The sequence below is a fragment of the Triturus cristatus genome, chromosome 10, assembly GCF_964204655.1.
Source record: "Triturus cristatus chromosome 10, aTriCri1.1, whole genome shotgun sequence".
Classification (NCBI taxonomy): Eukaryota; Metazoa; Chordata; class Amphibia; order Caudata; family Salamandridae; genus Triturus; species Triturus cristatus.
Genome location: NC_140593.1, coordinates 1,220,648,375 through 1,220,671,777, shown reverse-complemented (window position 1 = coordinate 1,220,671,777; position 23,403 = coordinate 1,220,648,375).

Here is a 23,403-nt window from a genome sequence, read left to right as displayed (position 1 = left end):
GAGAGAGGGGGCCTGGAGGCTTGGTGGAAGGTTGAGTGGGGTGAGGGGAGCAGTGTCACTATAGGCTGCAAGTTTTGCTGAACGACTATTTGCATGATGTTAGCATGGAATGAAGAGGAAGGCTGTGTTGGGTGAGAGTGGAATGTAGGTTGGAGAGGGCAAAAGTTAGTAGAGGGGGAGAGGGCCGAGAAACTCAGGGTGAGGAGGGAGAAAGTGTGAGATGGTGGGCAGGATGGATATAAGCAGTGAGCAGTTGCAATAGGATGGCTATAAATGTTGAGGGTTGAGGAAAAGCATGGAGGTAGGAGTGTGTAGGAAAGGGTAAGTCCTTGAGAGGGTACTGGGTAAGAGTAGTATTGGAGGGGACTTGGAGAGCAGTGAGCGGATACACTGGATGGGAAACTGTTGGAAGGCGGACCCCGAGGAGTCGGCGAGACCACCAAGGGGGGCCCTCACACTGGTACGAAGTAGCCGAGCGCTGCCGAGAAGTCTCCTGAGAGATCCTTCTCCTATCACATACTAGCACAGTAACACCACCACACAGGACTCAAGGAGGTTGTCTCAAGACAAGCAATTCTTTATCAGCAATAAAAAGGTTACGAGGTCAATATTTACACGAAGGGATCGAGGGATCCACCAAAAGTCTCAGTGTCTCTTTGGAAGGGTAGTGGTAGCGGGACAGTCTTTGGCAGGAGTGCGGTACGAGGGTACCTGGGGCCCAGTTCTTATCCTCAAGCTGGAGGACCTCCGGATCTCGGAGGGGTCGAGCCGCGACGGCGTCAGCAGGGCTCCGGCGTACAGGTCGTGGAGAGCCGCGATCCAATCAGCAGGGCTCTCAAGATGGTTTCTGCTCAGCTCGAGCCGCGACGTCGTCAGCAGGGCTCCGAGGGAGGTTTCAGCGAGGTTGGGCCGCAACAGCGTCAGCAGGGCTCCGATGTTCCAGGTGGCTTCAAAGTGTTCAAGAAGGAGCCGCGACGCAGTCAGCAGGGCTCGTGATGGTTCCGACAAGAGTTCTTCTCCGTAGGGTCAGCCGCGATTCAATCAGCAGGGCTCTCGACTCCGGGATACAACTGCCGATCTGTGGCGAGGTCGCCCCAGATATAGGTCTGGAGCCCTTTGATGTCCGGACCCAGGCGCCCGGTGGGTGCGGAGAGGCCGGGTGGAGGTGGCCAGACGCCCAGCAGGAGAGGCGCCAGGCCCAAGGGAGTTGCAGGGCGATCACACCTCGAGAGGGGAGGACAGTTGGGGGTCCCATCGATACTGTCCTCCGCCGGGGGCGATGAATGGTTCCTGCGGCACCCCCTGGCCAGTTCGTGGTGTCTCGATGTCGGGGCTTCGCTGGGGTCGAGGCCGGGTTGAGCGGGGTCGCGCTGGCTGGTGCACAGAGTCACGTGGGTGCCAACAAGATGGCGGAGCCACGAGGAGTATGCGACCTCGTGCAGCTCAGGATGAAGGGCCTCGGTGCAGTTCAGTAGGGTGGCCCGTGAAGGCCGGGGCGGGGAACGGGCACAATCCACGGGGGTAAGGACCATGCCACGAGGCCGGGTCCAACAATGACGTTGGGAGTGGAGTGTTTTGAGGGCGTGGGCACATATTACCGCCAACTAAGGTTCCTGCGCGAGTTGACTGGAGATATAAAAGGGCAGCGTTTCTGGCCCTTCCCAGCCCAGACATGGAAGATGCCCTTGTCCTCTCTGTCCTTTAGCGGCCAGTCTAAAATGCCCGGGGGGAGGGGGGGTGCAACATAGGAGGGTAAAGGCGGTCACGTGACCCAGTTTAAGAGCCCTTGTACCCCTAGCCTAAAGGTTGGCCAGGAACCAACAACATGTTCACCTGGAAGCGTAGGGAGGGACTAGGCTGCAATACACAAACTTCTGTTTGGGATGCGGGAAGGTCGGGCAAGGAAAGAAGACCGAGCAGGTGGGCGGAAGGGGCACAAAGAAACAACAAGCATTGGCATAGCCAATAGGTCTCGCCTTTGGGACCTTATAAGTATTTAGTTATCCAGCACAATATCCTTGGAGCAACAACATCAAGTGTTGCACGGCTAAACACTTATATGGTCCCAAAAGCGAGACCTATTGACCTAGAGATGTGTGAGAAGAGAGGCAGCTGTGCTAGAGATGTGGGAGAAGAGGCAGCCGCACTAGAGATGTGCGGGAGAAGAAACAGCTGTGCTAGAGATGTGCGGGAGGAGAGGCAGTTGTGCTACAGATGTGCAAGAGGGGGCAGCTGTGCTAGAGATGTACGGAGGAGAGGCAGCTGTGCTAGAGATGTGCAGGAGGAGAGGCAGCTGTGCTAGAGATGGGCGAGAGGAGAGGCAGCTGTGCTAGAGATGTGTGAGAGGCAGCTGTGCTACAGATGTGCAAGAGGGGCAGCTGTGCTAGAGATGTGCGAGAGGAGAGGCAGCTGTGCGAGAGATGTGGGAGAGGAGAGGCGGCTGTGCTAGAGATGTGCGAGAGGAGAGGCAGCTGTGCTAGAGATGTGCGAGAGGGAGGCAGCTGTGCTAGAGATGTACGGGAGGATAGGCAGTTGTGCTACAGATGTGCAAGAGGGGCAGCGGTGCTAGAGATGTACGGGAGGATAGGCAGTTGTGCTACAGATGTGCAAGAGGGGCAGCGGTGCTAGAGATGTATGGGAGGATAGGCAGCTGTGCTACAGATGTGCAAGAGGGGGCAGCTGTGCTAGAGATGTACAAGAGGCAGTTGTGCTACAGAAGTGCGAGAGGAGAGGCAGCTGTGCGAGATGTGCGAGAGAGGCAGCTGTGCTAAAGATGTACGAGAGGAGAGGCAGCTGTGCGAGATGTGCGAGAGGAGAGGCAGCTGTGCTAGAGATGTGTGGAGGAGAGGCAGCTGTGCTAGAGGTGTGCTAGAGGAGAGGCAGCTGTGCTAGAGATGTGCTAGAGGAGAGGCAGCTGTGCTACAGATGAGAGAGGGGGCAGCTGTGCTACAGATGTGCGAGAGGGGGCAGCTGTGCTACAGATGTGGGAGGAGAGGCAGCTGTGCGAGAGATATGCAGGAGGAGGGGCAGCTGTGCGAGAGATGTGCAGGAGGAGGGGCAGTTGTGTGAGAGGAGAGACAGCGGTGCAAAGCAGAAAATAGCTGTGCTGTGGGTGTACAGGACGAAGAAGCTGTGATGCTGATGTGCAGTGAACGAAAAAAACAGAATAAAATGCTGGAATTAATCTCAGCCTCCGGTATTTACTTGGGCCAGACTGCAACCCACTGGACAGGGAAGAAAAGGAATATGGAGGGGCACATATAAAGGAAGAGGTAGAAGAAAGAACGACCAAGAGAACAGTGGGAGAGGAAGAGAAAAATCAAGGAAGGGGAGAGATAAAAGGAAAGAATGCAAGAAAGGGTCGAGAGACAGATGGCATTAAGAGGCGAGGAGAGAGTACAGGTAAGGTGGGACGGAGCAGGAGAGGGAGAAAGAGCATGGGGAGAGAGCCTGCGAGGGAATCAGAAGAGAGAAAGCAGGAGGTAAGAGAGAAAACGGGATGTAAGAGGAAAGATAGAGAAAGGAATTATAACGTAAACAGACTCAGAAGGTAGAGGGAGAACGAGAAAAATGGAAGAGAAAGAAAACACGAAAAGGAGAAGAGAACAAAGAAAAGGAGAGAGAGACAGAGAAAGGGAGAGAGAGACAGAGAAAGGGAGAGACAGAGAGGGAGAGAGAGAAAAAGAGATGGGTGCAGGAAAGAGACTAAGGAGAGGTTGGTTTCTGTGACTTCACAGTGTGCGCAGCTGGACGCTGTGGCGTGGTCAGTGCATCGTGGGTCTTAATGCAAGGCAGGCAAAGGGCCCCCTGGACGCTGTGGTGTGGTCAGTGCGTAGTTATGCAGCACAATATCCTTTGTACAACAACATACACTGTTGCATGGCTAAACACTTATAAGGTCCCAAAGGCGAGACCTATTGGCTATGCCAATGCTTGTTTTTGTCTGCACTAGAAACCTACAACCACAATTGCCTACTCTTAACACTTATAACCAGCAGTCGGGAGAATTGAATGTAGACATGGGGTGGACAAGCCAGCACCTTAAATCATTGCACTGGACTGAAACTCCATGGCAGCATCTTGAAACACGCATTGGCAAAGCCAGTAGGCTGCTGACTTTTGGCTTTTCTAATATTTGAGAATGTGTTTTGCAAAACTGTACATGGGCACTACTTTTGTTCGTTAAGTGCACAATGTGAAAGAGCAGAATGCCATCGCTCAGAGAGAGGCAAGCCAATGACTGAAGTGGGCTGACCCTGAACCCCATGCTGCATGCCGTGGTGGGCAGAACAAAAAAGTGTCAGTGACACACTAACAGACCAATGAATGAAGAGAGTTGGCTGAAAGCTCCTTTAAGCATATTACATATATAATTTTATTAAAATCAAAAGGTCTTGGCTAACCCTAAACCTAAAAAACCCATCGTGGCAGGCCGACACCTGCACACCACTGAAAGCCTGGGGGAAACCAACTGTTAGATAAAAATAAGGGTACTTTTAATGTGCTGTGAATCTAGTGGCACCCAGCATGGAAACTCCAGCAATTGGAATTTTTCAATCTGTGCACCAAAATTCAGTCACCGTTGCGGACACTGCCTTCCTGCACAACACGTCCACTCCAACACGCATCATGTGAAACACATAGTGGTCAGTGCTCCTACGAGCATCATGGACGTGTTTTGCGAGGAAGCCAACAGCATACACAACAATATAACTACATATCAGCCAGCTGACAATAATGGAGGAAGGCCGGGATTTCCATAGAAGCATTAGAGTGCGGGCAGCCAGGAGGGTCTTCATGAGTGGACGGAGAGCTGATTGGTCGTTGGCTGGTCACTCATGGTATACATGGACAATCAGAAAGACAAGGTCATTGCCTTCTGTTCTCTTGGAATGATGTTCGGTTTGCTGCTGTAGTTATAATAGAGACTTCAGTCTTTTAAGACAATTCTGTATTTTGCAAACGAATTGCCCAGTGCTGGGATTGAAAGTAATAAAACGTATGGTCGAACAGGCCTAATTCAGTAGTTCCAGAGAATCGACCTCTCAGTTAAAAAAAATTATAATGGGGTGAAAAGAAGAGGTAGAAAAGAAAAAAATAGGCGCAGGGGTAGAAATGAATATTTGCAAACCTATGTTAAAAGCACGTTAACGAGCAAGCATGGCAAGCATAATTTGATCTCCATGGCAGTGGTTAATGGTTAACAGGGCCCCTGTTGCACCGGTGCTCTTAAGCAAACACTCCCGGTGCGCGGGGTGGGTCTTCCATCTCTTGCAGACGGAGGCCTGAGGAGCGAGCGGGCGGGGCAGAGTGCGGCCGGGGCTGGGGGGGGGGGGGGGGGGGAGGGGGTTGCAGGGGGAGCCATGACCCCCAACGGGTGATTACAAGCAGTGGAGGGGGGTGCGGGAGGCCTTCAGACTCCCCAGGCCACACCGTGGCGCTGGCCTGCCTGGCTCAGCTGTTATTGTGGCTCTTCAGCTGACGCCTGCTTGAGCATCTGCCTAGCGCTGCGGAGGGCAGAGCGCCGCGTCGGGAGCTAGAATAACATTTCCTTGGCACTCGGAGAGGCGAGGCCAGAAGACTATGGCCCGGGCACCGTCGAGGGAGCAGTCCTAGCGGTGAGCTTAGAGGATTTCAGCAAAGGCTCACAGACAGGTGAGTCAGGGGAATGAAAGCCCTATATAGCGCTGAGATTTACAGATTGGGACACATTGGAAGACGGAAAACAGGGAGACCTGTCTGGTGTGCTTATTTCTGCCTCCTTTAAAGCCACGGAACATTTTCTGCTTGCTTTTTGCACTTTGACTTGATTTAAGGAAGTCTTTTTAAACGTCCATTGGCCAACATGAGGCTGGCACTGGGAGGAGAAGCAGACAGAGGGAGAACAAGATAGTGTGTCAGCCCATACACATTAAGTATTAGAATGGAGGTTTCACTCCATATAATCTGGTTAATACTCCCAAGAGAAAAGCTACGAAAAGGCAGATAGAGCGTGAAAAGGAGGCACGTCTGGCGTGTGGTGTGTGCGCACCCGTGCGCTTGGTAGAGTTAAAAAAAAAAAAAAACGCGAAAAGCTTTGGCCGTGCGGGCGCCGAAGGTTAAAGTGATCGCGATGCACTTAATTACCCGTGACGGAGAAAAGACAGCCGGCGGCTGCGCGCGTTCACGCGCACATGCACGCAAGCTTGAGGCCCGCAAAAGCCTCTGGTAGCACTTTGAAAACCCCCTTACTAAAAGTCGAGCAAGCAGCAGGCCAGCAAAAGCCTCTGGTAGCACTTTGAAAACCCCCTTACTAAAAGTCGAGCAGGCAGCGCATGCGCTGCTCTAGGCTCGACCTAAAAAAGGTGGCCCCCACACAGGTGAAAACTATATGCTGCCCCAATTATCATTATCTGAGGCAAGCCTGGTGCAGTTATGAGGAAAGACAGTGTGTAGGTGCTCAGATTGCAGTGTGCGGCCAAGAGCAAAGCTACTGCCAGTTAAAGACAACTCTGGAAGCAACCAGTGAACAGGAATACTGACGCCCTTGGGATTCAGACAAATCCAACCAGCAAGACCGTAGGTAGCCAAGGGAGAAGAAGGTGAAGCAGGACTGGGTTCTGTGTGTGGCCAGAGGCGATCCAGGGCCTTGGGTGGATGGGAAAATGTGAGAAAGAGGTGTACAGGGAGAGCAGAAAAGAAAAAGATGAAGGCAGTGGGAGCAGAGAGAAAAGAAGAGGAGCACAAAAAAGAGAGGTGCAGGTCAGAGGAAGAGAGAAGTGGAGAGTGAAAAAACGAGAGGAGAGGAAGCGGAGAGGAGAAGAGGCAGGAATGCCAGAAGTTAGTGGGAGTGGAGGGCAAGAGAGAAGGGCAGAAAGGCACGAGACCGATGTTTTGTTTTCAATGCTCAGGTACTCATTTTATATGCATTGTTAACTGCATCCGATGCCGTCTCAATTACTCGAACAACTTGTAACAGGGTCAGCGCCCCTGGATCACGGGCGGCTCCTCCATTAGGGCGGAGGAGGGTCACCCCACTGCTTTCTCGCAGTGCGAGAAGCAGAAACATAAAATAGTATTTTTAAATACCATTCTATATTTCTGCTTCTCGCGCTGCTAGAAAATAGAACGGTATGCCTGGTTGGAGGGGGGCGGTTGGGTGAGTGGGTCGGAGTGGCTTGCCCAATGCTGTGGGCCCTGACTTGTTGGTCAGCCCTCTGGGTCGACAAAACTAGTCATGCACACTCTGCATTTTCTCTATTTAGGCTGCATGCAGCCTACATAGAGAAAATAGCCTCCCTACAGGCTATTGCAGCGTTGTGATTGGCTTAGGGGAGGGGAGAGAGGATGCCTGCTTCCTGTTCAAGGAAAGCAGCAGAAAAACGTTGGACCTGGCCAAGAGCGGAGGCGGCACGGGACCCGGTAAGATAAGTTTTATTTTATAAATCCCCCCCCCTGTGCACGAACACCCACGAGACGGGACTGCCCAGGATAGCTACTGGGAGTGGTTGATGGGTGACAAAGGGATGTGGGCTCTGACCATAGAAGCAGGAGTGTATGGCGCTCGCTAACACATGCCTTATCCCTAAAGTCCCCACAGGCCTGCAGCCCTGGGTTCATTGTTTCGCATATAAAAGGGGCGTGTGCTGCCCAGTGTGGTTGACATGTGCACTCTAACTCACTGTGGGCGCAGTCAGTCTTGCTGAGCTCCTTGTTAGGGCCAAGCAACCTTCCTACTGACCATACTCTCACAGCCAGCAACACAAAGTGAAATCAGAGAACTGCAGAGGCGAACAATTAAGGGACACCCAATGTCGGATACAAGATCGCCCGCAGAGACCGCACCAACGGAGTCGGAGGAGGAATCGCCATCGTCCACAAGAAATCCATCAGGGTCTCAACAAACACCGACGACACTCTCAGCACCGCCGAACACATGCACTTCCAAATCCACACTGACCCCAAGACCACCCTAAGAGGCACCCTCGTCTACAGACCACCCGGACCCGGACCGAAATTCTGCAACGCCATCGCCGACTTCATCAGCACGCACGCACTGACCTCCACCGAGTACATCCTCCTCGGATCCTCCATCTGGAAAACAACAACGACAGCAACTCCTCCACCCTGATAGACAACCTCGGACTGGAACAGATCGTCACAACACCGACCCACATCGCCGGACACACCCTCGACGCCATCTTCTCCTCAAGCCCCCACGTCTCCTTCAGCCACGTCTCCGAACCCACCTGGACCTACCACCACTGCATCCACTTCACCTTCCGGAAACCCGTCGCTCATCACCGCACCCTGCAGATCCCCCGCTGCCACTGGGGCAAAATCACCGAAGTGCAACTACAGACAAACCTCGCACTCCACCCACCGACCAACCCCTCCAACCCCAATGATGGTGCACGCACCCTCAGACGATGGATGGACAACTACGCCAACACCCTAGCCCCGCTGAAAAAGCAAACCCTCAAAGACACCAGAAAGAGAGCCAACTGGTTCATCCCGGAACTCCTAGCGTCAAAGCGCACCTGCCGAAAGTTGGAGAACATATGGCACAGCGAACAGTCACCGGGCTACCGCGCTGCCCACAAAGACGCCATCCGCAACCACCACCACCTCATCAGGACCGCCAAGAGGACCTCCTTCAAAGACCGTCTCGACAACAACGCACACAACAGCAAGGAGCTCTTCAACGTCGTGAAGGAACTCTCCAACCCCAGCTCCAACGCAAACGACATCCCGCCGTCACAAGCCGTGTGCGACTCCCTCGCCACCTTCTTCCACAGCAAGATTGCCGATATCCACGACAGCTTCGACCCCCGGACGACCCTAACAGGCCCCAACACTCCAGACCCACCACACCCCACCAACCACAACCCCCTGACAACCTGGGCCAACGTGAGCAACGAAGAAACAATCAAGACCATGGGCACAATCCACTCCGGCTCGCCGTCTGACCCGTTTCCACACCACATCTTCAACAAAGCCGGCAGCTCCATCGCACCCCACCTGCGCAACATCATCAACCTCTCCTTCGAGACCGCGACCTTCCCTGAGAGCTGGAAACAAGCCGAGATCAACGCCCTACTGAAGAAACCCAAGGCGGACCCGAGCGAACTCAAAAACTTCCGGACCATCTCCCTGCTTCCATTCCCAGCTAAGGTCATCGAGAAGATAGTCAACAGCCAGCTCACCCGCTACCTCGAAGACAACAGCATCCTGGACACCTCCCAGTCAGGGTTCCGCAGCAACCACAGCACCGAGACCGCCATTATCGCCGCCACAGACTACATCAGAACCCTACTGGACAACGGCGAGACAGTGGCTCTCATCCTTCTGGACCTCTCCGCCGCCTTCGACACCGTCTGCCACCGCACACTACGCACACGACTCCACGATGCAGGGATCCGAGACAAGGCCCTGGACTGGACCTCCTCCTTCCTCTCCGGCAGAACCCAGAGAGTCCGCCCCCCCATTCCGATCCGAAGCCTCCGAGATCATCTGCCGCGTCCCGCGGGGATCCTCCCACAGCCCGACGCTGTTCAACGTCTACATGGCACCCCTCGCCCGACATCACAACCTCAACATAATATCCTACGCCGACGACACTCAACTGATCCTCTCCCTCACCAAGGACCCCCTCACCGCCAAATCCAACCTCCACCAGGGAATGAAGGCCGTCGCCGACTGGATGAAGGATAGCCGCCTTAAGCTGAACACAGACAAGACGGAGATCCTCATCCTCGGGCCCTACCCCTCAGCATGGGACGACTCCTGGTGGCCCGTGTCGCTGGGCATCCCCCCCGCACCCACAAACCACGCACGCAACCTGGGAGTCGTCCTCGACTCGAAACTCATCATGGCCAAACAAGTCAACGCCGTCTCCTCCACCTGCTTCAACACCCTCCGTATGCTCCGCAAGATCTACAGATGGATCCCGACAGACACAAGGAAAACAGTCACCCAGGCCCTAGTCAGCAGCAGACTCAACTACCGAAACGCCCTCTACGCCAGAGCCCCAACCAAGCTCATCAGCAGACTGCAAAGAATCCAGAATGCCTCTGCACGCCTGATCCTCGACGTCCCGCGTCGCGACCACATCACTCCCCACCTGAGGAACCTGCACTGGATCCCTGTCGTCAAAGAATCTCCTTCAAGCTCCTAATCCACGCACACAAGGCACTCCAGAAGACCGGCCCAGCCTACCTCAAAAGCCGACTCTCTTTCTATGTACCCAACAGGAAACTCCGCTCCGCAGACCTCTCCCTGGCTACCGTCCCACGCATCCGCAGAACCACAGCCGGAGGCAGATCCTTCTCTCACCGCGCCGCCAAGACCTGGAACACCCTACCCCTCATCCTACGACAAACCGAAGACCTTCTAACCTTCAGGAGACAACTCAAGACATGGCTGTTCGACCAATAGCTGTAGCTCCCCCCACGCCTTGGAACCCTTGCGGGTATGTAGTGACCGACCGGAAGAGTTGGGGAAAAGGATGCCCTCCCCAAAGGACCACCACCATCATCGGGAAAGTCTCCAAAAGACGGGATGTAGAGCAGCAGGAGTCGACGGGAGAAGATCCTGGTGCGTTGTGGCTGCGAACGGGGGCCCGCAGCGAAAGGAATTAAGCTCATGAAGACGCATCTCTCTACGATATTCTGCAGGCCATAGAAACGTCAAGAACGGCAGTTGAATCCAAAATTGATACGCTCCGGGAAGACTTGGGCCTGCTAAGGGCAGACTATATGAAGCTAGCAGATCGCGTCACCACAGTCGAAGGGGATGTCAGAGACCTGAAACCGCAAGTGTCTACGGCTGCTCACAAGTTCATGGACATTGAAAAAAGGGTGCATGTGCTGGAGCTGATGGTGGAAGATGCCGAAAATAGGGCGAGAAGCAACAACATATGAGTTGTAGGCCTACCAGAAAAACTTGAAGGGAACAATATGGGTGCCTACCTTGAGAACTGGATCTGCACTGAGGTGGCGGAGGAGGGCCCGTCACCTTACTTTGCCTTGGAACAGGCGCACAGGGTTCCTGCCTGGGAGCTCCCACCTGGGAGGCCACCGAGGCCAGTGGTGGCACTACTCCTATTCTACAAGGACAGGGATCACATGCTGAGCCAAGCACGAATCAAAGGTCACCTCAAAATAGAAAACAGCACCGTTCGGATCTTCCCAGACTTCTCTCGGGAAGTGCAGAGACCGAGAGCCTCTTTCATTTCAGCCAAACGAAAATTGAGACAAATGGGGATATCATACTCCATGGTATTCTCGGCTAAGCTCCGGATGATGTCCACTGAGGGGACCAAGTTCTTTACTACACCACAAGAATTGTAGGAATGTATCGAGGAACAGGGGTCATAAGAATGGAGAGGAGAAGAAGTGCAGGAAAAGCCAGAGGAGGATTCCTTGAGACCCCCAGGAAAAGGGGGGAAACCAAAGTGTATCCCGACGGAAGAGGAGTCTCGGCGGGACAGGGAGAGAACGGTAGCGGCGATAGCATGCTTGAGCACCCAAGGGGCACCCCCTCCTTATCCGGGGAGGACCCAAGAGACTCAGACTCTGACACCAGCTCGAGTATGGTGGGGGAGGCCAGCCAGACCCTTCCAGAAGTGACTCCCGGGATGGCAGAGGAAATCATCTGATGGCCACACGGCACGCACATACCCGCAGGACTACTGAGTTGGGTCGAGGTGACTCGACCAGGGGTTGACGTGAGCGAATGAGGGGCCATGGATGAGCAATATGCTATCCAACCACTGGATGGGGAGGATCCAAGGGGGTGGGGGCGGAAGGCTTTCCTCCAGGTGAGCACTAGCTTTGTCACTACATGAACTTTGGACAGTTGCCAAAACAGGCGACATATAACCTCCTCTCCTTGAATGTCCGGGGGATGCACTCCATGCACAAGCGAACAAAATGTTTCCCCACCTGAACAGGCGAGGGATTCATATAGCAATGTTACAGGAAACGCACACTTTGGCCTCTGAAGGGGCGGCATTACATCGGAGATGGAGAGGACAGGCCTACTATACCTCTTTCTCGGTGTTTGCAAGGGGGGGTTTGATTGGGTGCAAGCGGGGGTTCCCTTTCAACACACGGGACACAAAGTGGATCCAGGGGGTCGCCTTGTAATCGTATCAGGGAGATTGGATAGGCAGGATGCAACGCTAATAAACATATATGGACCGAATACGCACCAGGAGGCCTTTCTAGAACAGATGTCCAGGCTCCTTGCACCACACATGACGGGTTTGATTATAAGGGGGGGGGACTTCAACTGCATAGCGGACCAGGAGCTGGACAGGTCTCACCCACCACTTGGCGACTCCCAGGTCAATAGGACAGCCAGGACTTTTAGGAGCTGGCAGGCTCAATGGAGGTTGGTAGACATGTGGAGACGCACCACCCACTAGACAGGGAATTCTCCCCCCTCCATGTGCACGACTTGCATGTGCAACTAGATACCTTCTTATATTCACCAGACATGCATGCACGGCTTCAGGGCACAGAATACCTAACGCGCACTGTGTCAGATCACAACCCGATATTGACTACGTTGCACTGGGGGGGGGGGGTACAGCAGCAACCCATCCCCACATGGCGCCTCAAGCCTGAGACCCTGGAGGACCAAGTGCTCCTAAATGAGATTAGGGGCCATATTGTCACATATTTCGAGGATAATGCTCACTCCACGGACTCCAGGGTAACAGAATGGGAGGCCTTTAAGGTAGTAATTAGGGGGCGGTGCATGGCAGTGTCTATCGGAGTACCGCGAACGTTACTCACTGATGTTGAAAGAGCAGATCGTGTGCTGAGGGAGATCGAGCTCAGACGCCCGAACCACCCCGAATTCCGACAGGGGTTTCTGAAGGCGAAAGAAGAGGTGGCCGTGCAGAAAGAAAGGTTGAGGTGTTTTGACTTTAAAGCATACACAGACAGAACTCACGCTGAGCGGGATAAGGCGGGCAGACTGTTGGTGTTGCTTGCCAACCCCATTCGGAGAGGGAATACTATAATCGAGGTAGCAGACCCAGAAGGACATCCTCTATATAGACAGAATGCCATCAACAACAGATTCCGCAGTTATTATGAGCAACTTTATAGGAGCTCTGGGCCTAGGAGGGAAGGTGAAATAGATGAATACCTGTCGGAGCTTCCTCTCCATACCCTGTCGAAGGAAGACGCACACCAGCTAGGCGCAGAAATATCGGAACGCGAAATCAGAGTGGCTATTAAGGAACTGGTGCGAGGAAAAACCCTGGTAGCAGATGAGCTTCCCAAGGGTTTTACGCAGCATATGTGGAGGAGTTAGCCCCTAGGTTAGCAGAGATGTATGCGGAGTTGTGGGAGAGGGGCCACTTACCGAACACCACTCGGGAGGCAGAGGTCATCCCGCTGCTTAAGCCAGACAAGCCTCCCCTTAAGTGCACGGCGTATAGGCCCCTGTCGATGCTGAACCTTGACTTTAAAATTTAAGCAAACTATTAGCAACGAGATTACTCCCACATATGACATTCCCGGTACACCAGGATCAGGCGAGCTTCATCCCAAGCGGAAACACGACTCTGAACATACACCTTCTACTATCCATCATAGAGTTAGGTGCGATGGAGGAGCGGGAGAAAGCGATATTCGCAATCGACAAAGAAAAGGCATTAGACAGCCTTGAATGGAGATTTCTTTACGCCATCCTATCAAAATGGGGATTGGGCAGGGATTCTTACGATGGGTGCAACTGCTATATGCTGACCCGGTAACGAGGGTCCGCACAGGACGCACGATATCGGAGCAGTATCAGGTGGAGAGAGGTACACGCCAAGGGTGTCCCGTCTCCCCAATGCTGTCCGCTCTAGCTGTAGAGCCACTAGCGTGCAAAGCACGGTCCGGGAGAGAATATAGAGGACTCCAGCTGGGGGGGGCAGGTGCACCACATAGCTTTGTACGCTGATGATCTTCTGCTCTTCCTAAAACACGCGGAGGGAGAGTTGCGAGGGGCAAAGAACATGATGGAAGAGTTTGGAACATTGTCGGGGCTGCAGGTTAATTGGCAGATGTCCCGACTGTTCCTGCTAGAAGAGTGCACGCCACCGTCAGAGCCCCGATGCTTTCGATACCTGGGTGTGAGGGTGTTCCACTCTATGGCAGACGTGCAAGAAGGGAATATTGGGGGTGCACTGCGATCGCTCAAGGACAACATGACATTCTGAGGAGGACTCCCTCTCTCGGCGATGGGCCGTATTTTTCTACTAAAAATGGTGGCTGTCCCCAGGTTACTATACTTTTTTACCTCACTGCTAGTGTGGATACCAGGGGCGTAGTTTCACGAGCTGGACTCCTGCATCTCCGTGTTTATATGGGAGACTGGTAGAAGGAGGGTGGCCCTGACCACTCTGAAAAGGACACTGTCAGAAGGGGGTCTCGCTGTGCCTGATATGGAGGCATATTACCTGGCAGGGCAATTGCAGAGATTCACGCAGTGGGTAGCAGGGAGCCTGACACCGGACAGAAGAGCGCCCTCCTTTATCCCGGATAGGCTAGAGGTGATACGCCGATGCTGGGGCAGGTGCCTACAGAAGACTAGGACACAACGTCCATACTCACGGGAATGGCCAATGACGCTTCTGGGGAACTCCCACATGGGGGGGGGGGGGGCAATGGAGGGGGATAGATGACTGGGCACAGGCAGGAGCCACGAAAGTGGGAGATCTATACCGGGACGGGGAGCTACTCCCCTTTGAAGAGTTCAGTACAGACTGGGACATCCCACCGGGGCACTTTCTACTTCACAGGGCAGTCATGGGGGCACTACGGCGACACTGGGGCACAGGCACGACTAAACCGCCACGACATGCCACCTGCGAATACATAGGCCTAGCAGGGTGGACCATAAAAGCTGTTGCATGACTATACAGGGCCATGGGGAGGGCCTTGTTGAAGGGATAGCAGGTGAAATATTGAACTCAATGATTGAATAAGTGTTCATCTTGAAGAGATTTGGAGGCAGGAGAATACAGGACATAGGCGGATATTGCTACTGTAGAGTTCTGACAGCGAGTAAAAATAAGAATATTGGAGTTGGATTACTGCATTCTTGTTATTTATTCCATTCATTTAAATAGCAGGAACATGGCGCCGTAGGCAACAGAGCACTCTAAAGTTAACAAGAGTAAGACGTACACACCCTATGGGGTGGACAGAATCGTGCATTGAAGAGGTACAGCAAAAGAGCAAACACGCCTTTAAGAAGTTCTCAAGAGGGGAATGTTCAAATCTTCCTGAAGAAGAGCAGGTTCAAATTAAGTTTGATGTTTTCTAGTTGCAAATTCCTGGTGTTAAACAAGAGAGGTTTAGATCAGAGTTTCAATTTGTCTGGTATAGTGGATTTCTAGAAGCCAGGGTTTGCCTCTAGCTTTTCTTTTTTACCTAGCAGTTCGAAGTTTCTCCCTTTTCAGTGTTTTTGTGCATGCCAAACAGCTGTAGAAGTTTGCAAGCATTTGCTCCACATGTTTTATATTTTGTTGTAGTAGCCAAGAGCATTAATGGTTCTAATAAGTTTAATGGTTAACAGATTAGATCCTTTTGAAGTGTAGGGAAATAGCATGGTAGAGCGGACTGGTGTACTGCTTGACTAGGTGCTCCCCTACCTCAGGATCAGCAACTCGCAGCTTCTACCTTTGTCATCCATGGCAACAGCCTTGGAGCGCCCACCCTAATATTCAACACAGGTGGAGGGTAGATGCGAGTTGCTAATGCGGTGTGTCGCACAAGGCGTGCCCTAATATACAGTTTACCCGTTACCCTGACCCTGCAGTTCTTGGAGTGGTACTAGTGACTGTGGGCAGTGCACTTTCCTACGCTGGAAGCACATCTACTTTATGACCTATGGAAGCTCATACCGGTGTCATTATCTCCCCTTTAGTAAGGATGTTGTTGCAGGTTACATGGTCTCCTGCACGTTACAGGGGAATCCGATCTGCAAAAGCAACCAACCGTTATATCGAGAACAGTAGCCATCCTCGTCCAAGTTAGTTCCAAGGCGCCACTTGGCCATAGCTGGGCTACTGCAGCAGGAAGAGGAAGTTGCACGCGCTAGAGGACAGCGCCACTCTTGCAAGAAACGCTCAGCGGCTTTGCTGTAGCTACCTTGGTTGCAAACACAACAGAAGTAGCAACAGGGAGGGAGAGCAGGAAGGGGGATGGGCACATGCACACCAGTAACGTACACTAACGTGTTGGGAGAGGCAGAAAACTAAAGATGACGGACAAGCACACGGTGCATTCTCTGGATTTAAAGCTATTAGTCTGGGCCGTTTCGAGAGGAGTATGGGCTTGCTGGTGGCCTTTCCCTTCTAGGTCAACCTTTGGGTTGTTCACATCATGGAGTTTGCATTTATTTGGAGTGTTGTAATCAGGCACGCTCCCCTTCCTCAAGTTACTGGACATCCATTTGTATTCCTGGATTTGCCACAGTGTACAGCACTGCTGTCATACTGTACATAATGTGTATTACCTAATAGAACGTTTACCACCTGAAAGGTCATGTGTCTTATATGCCCTAAGCTTTGTTCATGCTCAACTCAATGAATGTTATCAAGGGCCAGATGAGGCCAGTTTCTAATCCAAGTGCTTCGGTATTCTGTGTGCCGGCATGAGGTATCCGTGCGTGCCAAGTAGAGGCACGGAGTTTGGTCTGGGGAGGCTAGAAATGGGAATGATGGTGGGGAGTGAAATTCAGAGGTCGTCTGATGAGGTAGTGGTGTGAAAGGGTGACAGGAGGCCAAAGATGAGGTGTGAGGTGAAAGGGCTTGGAGAAAGGGCCGGGGACGAGAGAATGTGGAATTTGGGATAAGGTATTTCACTACCCAGGTTAAAAAAAAAAAGGGTGGTGTAGGGTTAAACAGTGGTTTGTAGAGAGAAGGAGGCTAGACGATAAGGCAGAGTGGAGCAAGAGAAAGAAGAGAAATGGGTTGAAGTGGAAAGGAAAGAAGGGACATGGAGAACACAGCTGTAGGGAACTTGGCTTTTGTTGCAGTTACCCCCCACACACTTTTTGCTCTGCTCCATTTTGAGCTACTAGATGTGGCTGTTCGACTGACAGTGCTCTGAGGCCTCCTAACCAGAACTTAGAGCCGGTGCTTTTTCCCTCAAACAAGGTAAAGTCGAATTGGTCTACAACTGGCTAAGGACTTTAGCAACTCTGTAAGTCCCTAGTAAATGGTACTGCATGTAACTAGGGCATGGGTACTAAAGAGGGTCCCTAAGGGCTGCAACATATCTTTTGCCACCCTAAGAGACTCTGATACAAATTCCACACAGACTGGCAGTGCAGGTTGGGTGACACGGTGCATAATAGGAGTGAAAACATGGCATGACACACTCCTGTGTGCCATGCCAAAGTCACTGCATTTAATATAGGCAACTCACCACTACAGCAGGCCTTTGAGCCCTAAGGCAGGGTGCCTTACATTTTATGTGATGACAAATCTGCATGAGCCGATATGCCCCTGTGATGTCTAGTTCTGTTGCTAGATATTACAAGTGAGCAGGAAAGCCATCTTAAGCTATGTACTGGGCACTGGTCAAATCGAGTTCCCCAGCTACATAATGGCTTCTCTGAAAAATATGGTGTTTGGTATCAAACATCTCTTATTAATAAACCCACACTAATTCGGGTGATGGATTTATTAAAGCATGTACCCCACGGGTATCTTAGAGGCACTCCCTGAAACCTACCAGCTATATAGTGTCAAGTTGACTAGTTCAGTCCAGCCTACTGACACAAGACGAGTTTCTGAACCCCTAAGAGGTGAGATCCCCACTCTCAGAGGACAGAAACAATGCTTGCTCTGGGTAGAGGTATTATCACCTTCTCCCCCAGGAATGGCTGGTAAATTATCATTCCACGCAGGAAACTTCAAAAGAGCCCCACCGCCCTTGAAATGCGAATCTGGCTGCTCTCAATGGAGAGGAAGCCGAAACCCTTTGCTTAGAGCCCTTTGGCACATTGAGACGCTATGGAGGAGGCGCGTTGCACTGCTAGGCTGGGCACACCTCTACAGTGACCACGTCGGACATGAACACGACTTTAGAAATTCCACCATATTGTGTGTGGTGGAATTAGGAATTCTGCGACAGGGTGATGCCCACTCCCCACAGGAAGTGGTCATCTAGGGGGTGTAGTGACCCCAGGTTTAAGTAGCCCATTGGCTATTAATCCTCACTCTGCTGAACACCCCTAAATTGAGTATTTAGGGGTCCCCTGATAACAAGACTTCAAATTCCGACGGATCACGAGAAGGAGCAGACAAAGAATAGTCCCGTCACGAGAACAGAGGAGCAACGACTGACTTGGCACTTACCCTGCCAGCCTGAATGTTGCTTCCAACAATCGTGGAAGAAGCAGACTCGTCCTGCTGCTGTGTAGTCTCTAAAGAAACCCGGAGGGCTGCCAAGGCTTGTTGTGTCCAGTCCGGACACCACTGCTGAGGAAGACCGACCTGCACGTAAAGGGACTTCAGGACAGTGAGACCCACTTTGTGAGTGACCCACGCTGTCCTGTTTGCCCATCTTCTGCAAAACAAAGACATAAATCTGTGACTGCCACCACCCGACGCTTCAAAGCCCCTATGCACCCACGCTCCCAAATCCAAGGAAGGTGACTGTGCCAATGGGGTCCCCAGACCCACAAGAGCCAAGCCCACGCTTAGGTTTGCCCAGACTGGACTTCCAGTCGCCACCTGCAGTCGCTTTCTGCAGGTCCCTTCAAACCGTGAGAGACTCCTGCACCGGAGTCCGACCCCAATAGACACCACTGAATCCGAATCCCACAGCCAGAGGAGAAGTGGTTCCTGTTTTCCCTGTGTGCCTGAGGATCTCAAGGGGTGAGACCCCCTGTGGATTCCCCCGACCGGTCCCCCAGTCCCAGCTTGCAGCTTCTATGTAACCAGCCTGTTCTCCCATTGAAGTGAACAGCAACGTGAAACACCTCTGGACCCGGACACCTCTGGACCCGGACACCCCAGACCCCTCCTCCCCCCGAGGTGACCTGTTGGTGTGGCCTTGGACATTGCCCTATATTCACGTAAAGTGCAGAAGAACAGTCCCGTAAGTCACTGAGAAGTGCCCAAATGCAACATGTTTTTCCTCCATACGAAAGCGTTACTGATCCACAATGCAATGTGTCCATTTTTGAAAACTGTAAAAATTCATAACCCGATAAGTACCTACCCGATCCCAATGATCTTGGTATCTAAATTCATATAAAAGTAGGTGTTCTTTTTAAAAACTGGTGTCAGATTTCTTGGAGGGTGGTCTCACTTACCGCCTTTGTTTGTGTAATAAATGCTAAGCACTATCCTCTGATATGCCCAATTGCTCGCCCACACTACTACAAAAGAGAGCATTTGGTGTGTCATTTGTGCCTATTTAATTCCTTTGGGGTTTGCTTGGACTCTTTACACAGTCTACCTCTTTTTGTTCCACTGTATAAAGACCCAGCTTCCTACAAGAGGTGATAGGAGCAGTAACGCAGGGTGTCTACCTCAATCATCCATTAAAACAAGCATTGGCATAGCCAATGGGTTTCGCCTTTGGGATCTTACAAGTATTTAGCCATGCAGCACATTATGCTGGGTGCTACAACATCTACTGTTGTTTAATGTGGAAGCTTTGACACTACTAGGAACATTATAGCACTGTATTGAGAAGAAATTATTTAAAGTATTATAGGCTTTTGCTTCAGTTCAATTGACAGCAAACAGCTGGCACCGGAGAAGCTCGTGTAAGATGTCACTTCCAGAAACAAAAGCCAAGTGTAATAGAGACGCATGTGTAAATCATGGGTATAGTAAAGGGACTGCCTGCCAAGTGCAACACACAGTGGGAAAAGTAAATAGCAATGATGGTTTGTGACGTGCAGCGCTGAGCCAAACAAGCACTTGAGCTTCTAGGGGCTTTTGGAGTTTGTAAAGATCGGTTAACAGTTTAAGGCACCTGTGCTCATCAATATAAGCGATATCTGGGAATAGTTGTACTACAATTTCCTCTGACCTTATAATGATATTTGCCGCTCTCGCCCCAGCCATGACTGTGAGCCACGGTGCCAGCACCCCCAGCTGCTGAAGGAAAATTGGTAGAGGCCCTCTAATTCCTCTGTAGTGAAAAGCAAAGTAATGCTGGCTGGGAGGTAATAGAGGAGACACTTTGGAGTGAAGTCAGCGTAATGGAAACAGATCAAAAAGTTTAAGCATTCATCAAATTTTACTTTATTTTGACTCGAATAAACACGACTATAAACATGGATCAGGACTGTTTGGGTCAATTTTGTACAAAAATTTTACTTTCAAATAATTCATATTCACTGACAATAACATTATTTAAAATAGGACTACATTGGCTTAGTTTGAGTTGCTTTTCTTTTATATGCTGTCACTTTCTGAGAGTCTTTCCTGCAATAGGATTGCTAAAAAAGTCTTACGATGGCAGTCGGGTGTACGGGGGGAATCCTATATCACCCGGAGTCTGGTCTCACAGGCCCCAGCCCGTGCCTGTCGCTGGACTGCATGGACTGCAGGAGATGGCGGTGGCGCAACGTGCCATGGGCAGCTGGATCGGCATTAAAAGCAGTAGGCTGGGGGCACCTGAGATTGAGGCACTACTGGAACCCACCACCGACTCCTAACGTGTAGAAATGGCTTGCAATGTGCGAGAGGTGATGGCAAGGGACTAGAGCTCTGCACTCGGGGATTGGAAACAGAAGCCCGAAAATGCAACATGTACTTTCTGAGCAGGAGGCTCATGCAGCTGCTGTGCCCACTTAGGATCAACCATTCTAGCTGTATTCCGACCCACAGTGCGCACTCAATGCAGTGATCTCCAGCAACCAGCTGAGTGTCCAGAGCAGCCAGGTGAGTGGACAGTCACAGGGGACCGCAATGCAGAGGAAGCGCTAGAATTCAATGTATTGCAAGCGAGAACCCACAAAATAACCACCGGGTACACACACGCAAGCACAAATACACAACCAAACACAGAAACACACACACGATATTTCACGCAGATAAAAATGCATAATAGTAGTCAGACATTTCGACCAACACACCATCTCCCCAATATTGTAACAGCTACAATGACATCTGCCTCGTACAAGCCATACATCTGCGTGCACACACACACACACGCGCACGCTCATGCACAAACACCCACATTCTGACAGCATATCTCACACACAGTAGTAATATATCAATTTCGTCTGTCTGTTTGACACGAGCTCATCCCTGCGCGTGCTGGTGTTTGCTACATCTGTGCGTCACTCGCCGTGAAATTCAGAGGAGTGCAGGAGCATGGTGCCCAAAACAGCGAATGCTTGGAATCGTGAGAATAAAAAATACCGAAAAGAATAAACACACGCAGCTCCCTGAAGAAGGTGACTTCCGCAGCCGGACTACGGAGTACGCGAGGGGGGTGGGAGCATTGTGAAGACGGACAGCGGGATGGCCCCTGCGCGCTGAAATCTTTTCAAGCACTTGTGCTGGCATCCACCTTGTGGGAGCGAGCAGCGGCGTGCGGGCCATCTGTTTTCAATTAGCGCGCGCCTCTGCTCGCTCCCGCAAGGTGGATGCCAGCACAAGCACGAGTGCTTGAAAAGAGCTGACCAATTTCTAAAGGTCATCTTCTAGTGCAGCGCATGCGCGCTGCCTAAGCGAGACCTAAAAAACACCAGTACATTGCTTGCAAGATCCATGGACAGCTGGTGGTCTATACCACGGTCTAAAGAATCCTTTATGCTGCTAGTTCCGGCCAACGTTACTGGGGCGATGGTTTTTAAAATGCAGCACATACCAGAACTGTAAAAAAATATTTTACTGGAGCTTTCCTACCCTGACCTTAAACTACTATAAACAAATCTTGTCATCATTACACCTCTCCATGACAGGAGGATAAAAGTATTCAGTTCTGGGCTTTTAACTAATTACACACAGCTCAGCGTGGCAAGGTAACCTTACTTTAAATGAAATACTATTCCAAAATGTCCACAAAGGGATCTCTTGCAGTACCTTGGCAATCATCCCACGGGGTCAAGTAAGAGTAAAGCATGTCACCCTAAATTTTTCTCTTAAAAAGTTTATTTTATTATGAGAAAATACGGAAAGAGCTGGTTGCAGAGTTTTGTATATAGATAACGTTTATTCGTCGTTACAAAAATGTGTTTTTTCTTCTACTTTGGGTATTCCTATTTTTTTGCCGTTTACTGCTTTTCGACCCCCACTAAAAATACTTGGCAATTTAATACCTTTCCCCCCTTAAGTTCAGGGCTAGAGTTATAGTGGTAAACAGCCTCCTGGAATATTTGCATACATGCCCGATACAGGCAGGAGACTCACAATTTTTAAAACCAAAATGACTTTATTTTGGCTGTTTCCCGCCGGAAACTGCCTTTACATTAAAGGAAGAAATAAATTTGCCAGATTATTTTCTTTAAATCTCCTACGTTCCTCTTCTAAAATGTTGCCGCGTAGTGTGTATTTGGGGGGGTGTTATGCCTTCTCCATATATTCTAGAGCTGAAGTTAGAATCGTATATTTCATCTTTCACTGCACACAACCCTTCAAAAAACGGCGTGGTGAGCGGAATATGGCAAATGTATGACCCCATGACTTGTATTGAAGGGCGGGGTATTTTAAGCAAAAATCAAGAAATCTTAACTCTTAAAACAGAAAAATTCTATTCAGTTCTGTTGTACAATAACATATAATTTAGTCTTAATGTACACGTCCACGCCCATTAGGAAAACATATTTTACTTACTAAGAAATGACGCGAAATGTCAGACCTTTATTTCCACAGGAAAGGTTTGTTCAGACACGCGGCTCAAATCGGGGCTTGCTCGGGTGTTCACTGTATAACCAGGTCCGTAGAAGAGCAGTAGCGACCCACAGACTCCGGAAGCAGTTCACAACCACAAGAGAGACACTACGTTGCCCATGCCCATACTGCCAAGCTCGGCGTGGGAGTGGCGCAGAGTGTCCTGGGATTGTTCTAGCTGCTAGCAGAAAGGAGAAGGCACGGGTCCTGCTGGAAGGAGGAGGAGGAGGAGCCTCACACAATGTCGTGCATGCGCGGTTTAATGTCACTTGGGGAAGTGGATTAGCGCCCTATCCCCGAACTGACCCCATCAAAAGAATCACGAGACCCCACACTGGAAGCGTGGAGGAGGCCCCTGCCCTAACTCCTAAAGTACACAGGGCACAGCGTCACAAAGAGCTTTACCTGAGGGTAGGACTAAGACGTACAGGGAGGGAAAGTGTTCGGCTATGGACCTGTACGCACATGGAATCATCAAGGGTGTAAAGTCGGGATTACAAGGATAGATGCGAAAAACATTAGTGTGAAAGACACAACAAACGGGT